Raw genomic sequence first — 7,393 nt, 5'->3', positions numbered from 1 at the left:
CTTGCTGAACTGGGCCATGAATTTGTGCTGGATACCTGTTGTTGAAACGGCTTTTGTATCTCATCCAAAAATAATGTAATTCCTCCTGAAGCGTTCATTGGTGCTTCCTATTATATTCTACAGGACTTTTTCTAGCTTATGTGTTGTCATGTGTTACATTTTGCCATGTTACTTGATACTTCATAAAGGGAGGAAGTGAGATGTGGGAAAATGCAGAAGATGAATAAAAAAGAACACACATTAGCATTAGTTTGCTTGGATATTTTAAAATGAGTTCCATATCATTTGACCAACATGCTGGGTTTTTTTTTAAAACTTCATCGCAATATCACCATCACACCTACCACAATTAACAATTTTCCCTAAATATCATGGGTACACAATTTCTTTTAAAAATTTCCTTATTTGTCTCAAAAATGTCATTTTACGGTTGGTTCATTCAAGTATGGATCCAAACAAGGTCCATACTTTGCATTTTGTTGTTCTGTCTCTTGTCTTCTTTCATTTATATCAATCCCCCTCATCCCGCCCCCCCTGCCCCACCCCTGTTCCCCCCTCCATGCTGTTCTGTAGAATGTCTCACATTCTAAATTTGGCTGATTGCTCCCTTTTGGCATCCTTTAATTTGTTATTTTATTCCTTTTATTTTCCTATATACTGGTAGTTAGGTCTAGGATGAGTTCCGTTCACATTCATTTTATTTAGGCAAGAATATTTGAAAGGTGGGGTACTTCCTCTTTTATTCTGTCAGCAGGTGCATAATATGAAGGTGTTCCTATTTTAGTGATTGAGCAATGGGTTTGGGGGCTGTCAGTCTCATCCACTCATTATGAAGTTCACCCTCACCCATTTAATTAATTAATTGTTTTAGTATCCATTGACAATTGTCGCCTGCGCTCATTTTTTTCATTAGAGACTGCAAAATGGTACTTCAGTCTTTCTGCTTTATTAGCTGGAAATTTTCCTTAAAGAACTTTCCTTCTGTCAGGGATGCTGGGAAACTATATGCTGGGAAAAGGGAAATTGCCAAACATTTCAAGTCCTGATTGACTTTATACTCGGGGACCCAAAGCGGCATCATAGCTGGCTCTTAGAGTAAGGACACACAGGGACTCAGTAATAAGTGGAGTCCTAGCCCAGATCTGGTTCACAGTGGGTCCAGTGGGACCAGAAACACCCTGGACAAATTTCGTGGTTGGTACAATTTGCACACTGGTTCCTTGGCTTCTGGGGTAAGAGCTCTTTTAGTGGAGAAAACCAAGTGGAGGCCTGTGAAACTGCTCACCCCTGCATCCAAGATAGCAAATCAAAGCCAAACTTGCCTTCCAGGGGACTGAGAGAGATTATTGCCACCTTTCTGGGTCTGACACATGCAAGGGTGGTGGTCCCTAATATGTCCATATTTAATTCAATTAGTCTGACCCTTACAAAAATCAGATAGATGCTCGTGGAAGATGACCATAGATCCCACACACTCAACCAGTTAGAAACTCCTATCGAGGCTGTTCTTCCAGATGTGGTATCTTTGCTAAAGCAGGTTGACCTGGCCTCAGGTATATGGTATACAGCCACTGATCTGCTCAGCTGGGACAGATTTTTCCCCCCACACATATCAGAAGGGAGGATCTGAAACAGTTGGCATTCACTTGGAGTGGACAGCAAGACACATTTATAATCTTGCCCCAGGGCATGGTAAGTCTCCTGTCCTCTGTGTTAATATAGTTCAAAGACATCTGGGCCATTTGGACATTCAGAACATAATATTGATCTACTCTAATGATGACAACATGCTAATCAGACCAAATGACTAAAAGTGGCAAGTATATTAGAGTATTGATAAAATATGAGGTAAATAAGAGGTAAACCTTAGAAGATTCAAGTCCCAGTGTTCCAGTGGTCTAGAATACACCAAGACATCCTCTTCAAAATAAAGGCAAATTATTGCGTCCAGCACTTGAAGGGAGCATATTTCACACCCAGGTATTCTACTCCCAAGATGTAAGGGACACTGCTGAAAATGGTTGAAAGGATTTGGCAACTGGTCAGACCTACTATTTGCATAAACGTAGAGACAGATATGATGCTGAAGTTTCAGGAGACATTGAGATGATGGTGATGCTAGAAGCTCAATTTTTGCATGAAAGGTAAGAGTTCAGTTTTAGACAAATTTATTTTGAGCTGCATGTGACCACACATCCAGTCTGAGAAGCATGTGGCTAGTCTAGCAGGCAGTTGGATATGTTGGGTTAGACGTTATGAGAGATGTCAGGGTTAGAAATCATATGACTCCACTAGTCATTCAATAACGATTTACCAGAAACCAGTAATGTGCTTATAGCTGGAGCAAAGTCTCAGCTTTGTGGCACAAGAAAATTACTAAATGCTTTCTTAAAATGTTAAATTATATCCAGGGAAACGTTGTAGTTCATTTGGCCTGAGGTCATCAGCCAAGTTTTAATATTTAGAATACTAAATGCTTTCTTAAAATGCTAAATTATATCCAGGGAAAAGTTGTAGTTTATTTGACCTGTTGTCGTCAGCCAAGTTTTAATATTTGAAGCCATTCATTCCCTCATGCACTCATTTATTCATTTATGTACTTGATGAGATTTCTCCAGAAGAGAAAGAGTAGAACAATGGTTTCCATCTTAGATGTATTATCAGAGTCACTTGGGAGCTTTAAAAAAATTGGATGACTGCTCTCCACCCCAGGCATAGTGAATCAGTAACTCCAGAGCAGGGCTTTTCAAAGCTCCACGAGGAATTCTGACATTCAGCCAGAGTTGAAAACTACCAATGGAGTGGAAAAAAACCCACATCCTTGGTGAATAGCTCATTTAAGAGGGAAGAAGAGCTAGAGAAAGACACTGAGCAGGAGGGATCAGAAAAATAGAAGATGATTCAAAAGAGGGTAATATCATGGAAGCCTGGGGAAGAGTAAATTTCAATAATACGGTGTGTGTGTGTGTGTGTGTGTGTGTGTGTGTGTGTGTGTGTGTGTGTTTAGAGGGTGGTCAGAGGACAAAATAAACTTATAGCCAGCGTTAGTATGGAGCTGTGGAGGAAGGGAAGAGTGGTATCAGTGTGGTGTCCGTTGGGGGAGAAGAAGGCAGGGGAGTGTTGCAAGGAGGTTCTGAGGAAAGAAGGTTGTGTGTATTATTTTAACAGGAGTACAGTGGCTCTTGATCATATTAAATTTTAGTTTTGACTTCGAGCATGGAGTCCCGCTGGATGGGTGTGATCATCTGGTGTACCACTGTCTGGGAAAGAGGCACGTCCTCATACCCCAAACCAGAACCTAGATGCAAGACTGTAGGTCAGTATGAGAGGACATTCAGCATCCCCTGATGTTCATGAACTCAAGTTATCCCAAGGGAGCTACCGTGGTTGACATCAAAATGGTGCTTCCATATGGATAAAGCATCAGGCTTGGGAGGAAACTATGTTTGGATCTGTACCCTGTGCTTGTTTGCCCGATTGTATATGTCTTATGAGTTCTGTGTGTTTTTCCCTTGTCATAAAGGAAAGTCTCTTTTGACAGTTGTAGTCTTGAATCAGCTGCAGAAACGAATGAAGGAAAAGCAGTTTGTTCTCTTGTGCCAGGAAGTGAAACACAGGATGGCCAGCAGGGTGGTAGCCATGTTTGATGCAGCTTCCTCTTCTGTCCTGGAGGATCTTTTTTCAGACTTTAACCCTAAGTGCTCTGAATAGTGTTTTAAGTAGGAGAGCAGTACTGATAGGAACCTTCTAAGTCAGGGTACGCAAAGAGGGTGCTGACACTTTTATGATTTCTCTTTATGTGTATTTCCTGTTGGTTTCTCTTGGGGAAACCTCTTCCATGGAGAAGTAAGAACTAAGCCATTCTTTTTTCATCTCCAACATTTTATTGCAAAAAATTTCAGAAAACAGGAAAGGATATAATATTAATCAACCATATTATTACCACCTAGATGTAACAATTCTTAACATTTGGCCAATACTTGCTTTATCACCTGATACTTTTTTCTGAACTATTTGAAAGTAAGTTGCAGACATCATGGTATCTCATCCTGAAAATACTTAATAATTCATTTCTCAAAAATAAGGTCAATTTCCTACATAACCACAATACCACTATTATACCTAAGAAAATTAACATTAATTCCTGATTTCATCTAATATAGAGTTTATATTTAAATCTCCACTGTCCCTAAAATGTCTTTTTAGCTGGATTAAAAAAAAAATCAGGATCCAATTACAGTCTGTGCATTATTTTCAGTTGTTGTGTCTTTTCATTCTCTTTTAATCTAATACAAACCCCATGATACCGGTTGAGAGTTTTTTGAGGCAAGGATCATATTTTTAAAAAACATTTTAGTTTTATTGGAATAGAGTTTGATTTATAATGTTGTGTTAGTTTCAGGTGTACGGCAAAGTGATTTAGTTATACATATATTCATTCTTTTTTAGATTCTTTTCTCATATAAGTTATCACAGAATATTGAGTGGAGTTCCCTGTGCTATTCAGAAGGTCTTTGTTGGTTACCTATCTTATATATATAGTAGTGTGTGTATGTTCATCCCAAGCTCCTGATTTATCCTTCCCCCCCCAGGCAAGGATCATATATTAACACTTTTATCTCCAGTCCTGAATGTGACCATTAATAGGTATAATGATAGATTACTGCTTTTGTAGCTGCCCTTGGGTAGACTACTCTCCTTGAATCTGGGTTGGCCTTCCAACTGCTTTGACCAATAGAATTTGGTGGATGTGATATTCTGAAACTTCTGAGACCAAGCCTTAAAAAGGCCTGACAGCTTTCAGGTTTACTCTTTGGGGGAAGCCAGCCCCCATACAATCTGTCTGACATCTAGATCACTGTACTATAAGGAGTCCAACTTAGTCACATGGAGAGGGCAACTGGAAGAGAAATTAGGCCCCAGCTGAGCTCCCAGACAGTGGGCAGCACCGTTAGACCAGCCATGTGAGTGAGGGCACCTTGGCAATGGATTTTCCAGCCCCAGCCCAGCTGCCCCAGCTGATGGACCAGGCATGAACTGATCTTACTGAGACCTGCCTCAAAGGCAGAACTGTGAGCAAGTGTTTCAAACCACTAAGTTTTGGGGTGGTTCGTACTCAATAAAGAAAGGAGATACTCAACAGCTGTTTATTAAACTAGACAAGATAGAAGCCTGGACAGAGGTAATATTACAAAAGGCGTCAGGAGAGGGCAGACAGCAGAAGCAAGAAGAACTACAATTCTGCAGCCTGTGGAAGGAAAACCACATTCACAGAAAGATAGACAAAATGAAAAGGCAGAGGACTTTGTACCAGATGAAGGAACAAGATAAAACCCCAGAAAAACAACTAAATGAAGTGGAGATAGGCAATCTTTCAGAAAGAGAATTCAGAATAATGATAGTGAAGATGATCCAGGACCAGGGAAAAAGAATGGAAGCAAAGATTGAGAAGATGCAAGAAATGTTTAACAAAGACCTAGAAGAATTAAAGAACAAACACCTAGAAGAATTAAAGAATTAAAAAATAACTGAAATGAAAAATACACTAGAAGGAATCAATAGCAGAATAACTGAGGCAGAAGAACGGGTAAGTGACCTGGAAGACAGAATGGTGGAATTCACTGCCACGGAAGAGAATAAAGAAAAAAGAATGAAAATAAATGAAGGCAGCCTAAGAGACCTCTGGGACAATATTAAAGGCAGCAGCATTCGCATTATAGGGGGCCCAGAAGGAGAAGAGAGAGAGAAATGACCTGAGAAAATATTTGAAGAGATCATAGTCAAAAACTCCCCTAACATGGGAAAGGAAATAGCCACCAAAGTCCAGGGAGTGCAGAGGGTTTGAGGCAGAATAAATCCAAGGAGAAACAAGCTGAGACACATAGTAATCAAATTGACAAAAATTAAAGACAAAGAAAAATTACTGAAAGCAGCAAAGGAAAAACGACAAATAATATACAAGGGAACTCCGATAAGGTTAAGAGCTGATTTCTCAGCAGAAACTCTACAAGCCAGAAGGGAGTGGCATGATATATTTAAAGTGATGAAAGGGAAGAACCTACAACCAAGATTACTCTACATGGCAATGATCTCATTCAGATTCAATGTAGAAATCAAAAGCTTTACAGACAAGCAAAAGCTAAGAGAATTCAGCACCACCAAGCCAGCTTTACAACAAATGCTAAAGGAACTTCTCTAAGTGGGAAACACAACAGAAGAAAAGAACCTACAAAACCAAACCCAAAACAATTAAGAAAACGGTAATAGGAACACACATATTGATAATTACTTAAATGTGAATGGATTAAATGCTCCAACCAAAAGACACAGGCTTGCGGAATGGATACAAAAGCAGGACCCATCTATACGCTGTCTACAAGAGACCCACTTTAGACCTAGGGGCACATACTGACTGAAAGTGAAGGGATGGAAAAAAGATATTCCATGAAAATGAAAATCAAAAGAAACCTCGAGTAGCAATACTCATATCAGATAAAATAGACTTTAAAATAAAGAATGTTACAAGAGACAAGGAAGGACACTGCATAATGATCAAGGGATCAATCCAAGAAGAAGATATAACAATTATAAATATATACGCACCTAACATAGGAGCACCCCAATACATAAGGCAACTGCTAACAGCTATAAAAGAGGAAATCAACAGTAACACAATAATAGTGGGGGACTTTAGCACCTCACTTACACCAATGGACAGATCATCCAAACAGAAAATTAATAAGGAAACACAAGCTTTAAATGACACAATAGACCAGATAGATTTAATTGATATTTATAGGACATTCTATCCAAAAACAGCAGATTACACTTTCTTTTCTAGTGCACACGGAACATTCTCCAGGATAGATCACATCTTGGGTCACAAATCAAGTCTCAGTAAATTTAAGAAAATTGAAATCATATCAAGCATCTTTTCCAACCACAATGCTATGAGATTAAAAATGAATTACAGGGCTTTCCTGGTGGCGCAATGGTTGAGAGTCTGCCTGCCAATGCAGGGGACACGGGTTCGTGCCCCAGTCTGAGAAGATCCCACATGCCGCGGAGCGGCTGGGCCTGTGAGCCATGGCCACTGAGCCTGCACATCCGGAGCCTGTGCTCCGCAACGGGAGAGGCCACAGCAGTGAGAGGCCTGTGTAGTGCAAAAAAAAAAAAAAAAAAAAAAGAATTACAGGGAAAAAACGTAAAAAACACAAACACATGGAGGCTAAACAATACAGTACTAAATAACCAAGACATCACTGAAGACACCAAAGAGGAAATCAAAAAATACCTAGAGACAAATTACAATGAAAACACAACCATCCAAAACCCATGGGATGCAGCAAACACAGTTCTAAGAGGGAACTTTATAGAAATACAAGCCTACCTC

This window comes from Phocoena phocoena, chromosome 17 (assembly GCF_963924675.1).
Source record: "Phocoena phocoena chromosome 17, mPhoPho1.1, whole genome shotgun sequence".
Taxonomy (NCBI): Eukaryota; Metazoa; Chordata; class Mammalia; order Artiodactyla; family Phocoenidae; genus Phocoena; species Phocoena phocoena.
Note: the sequence above shows the minus strand (reverse complement) of the source record.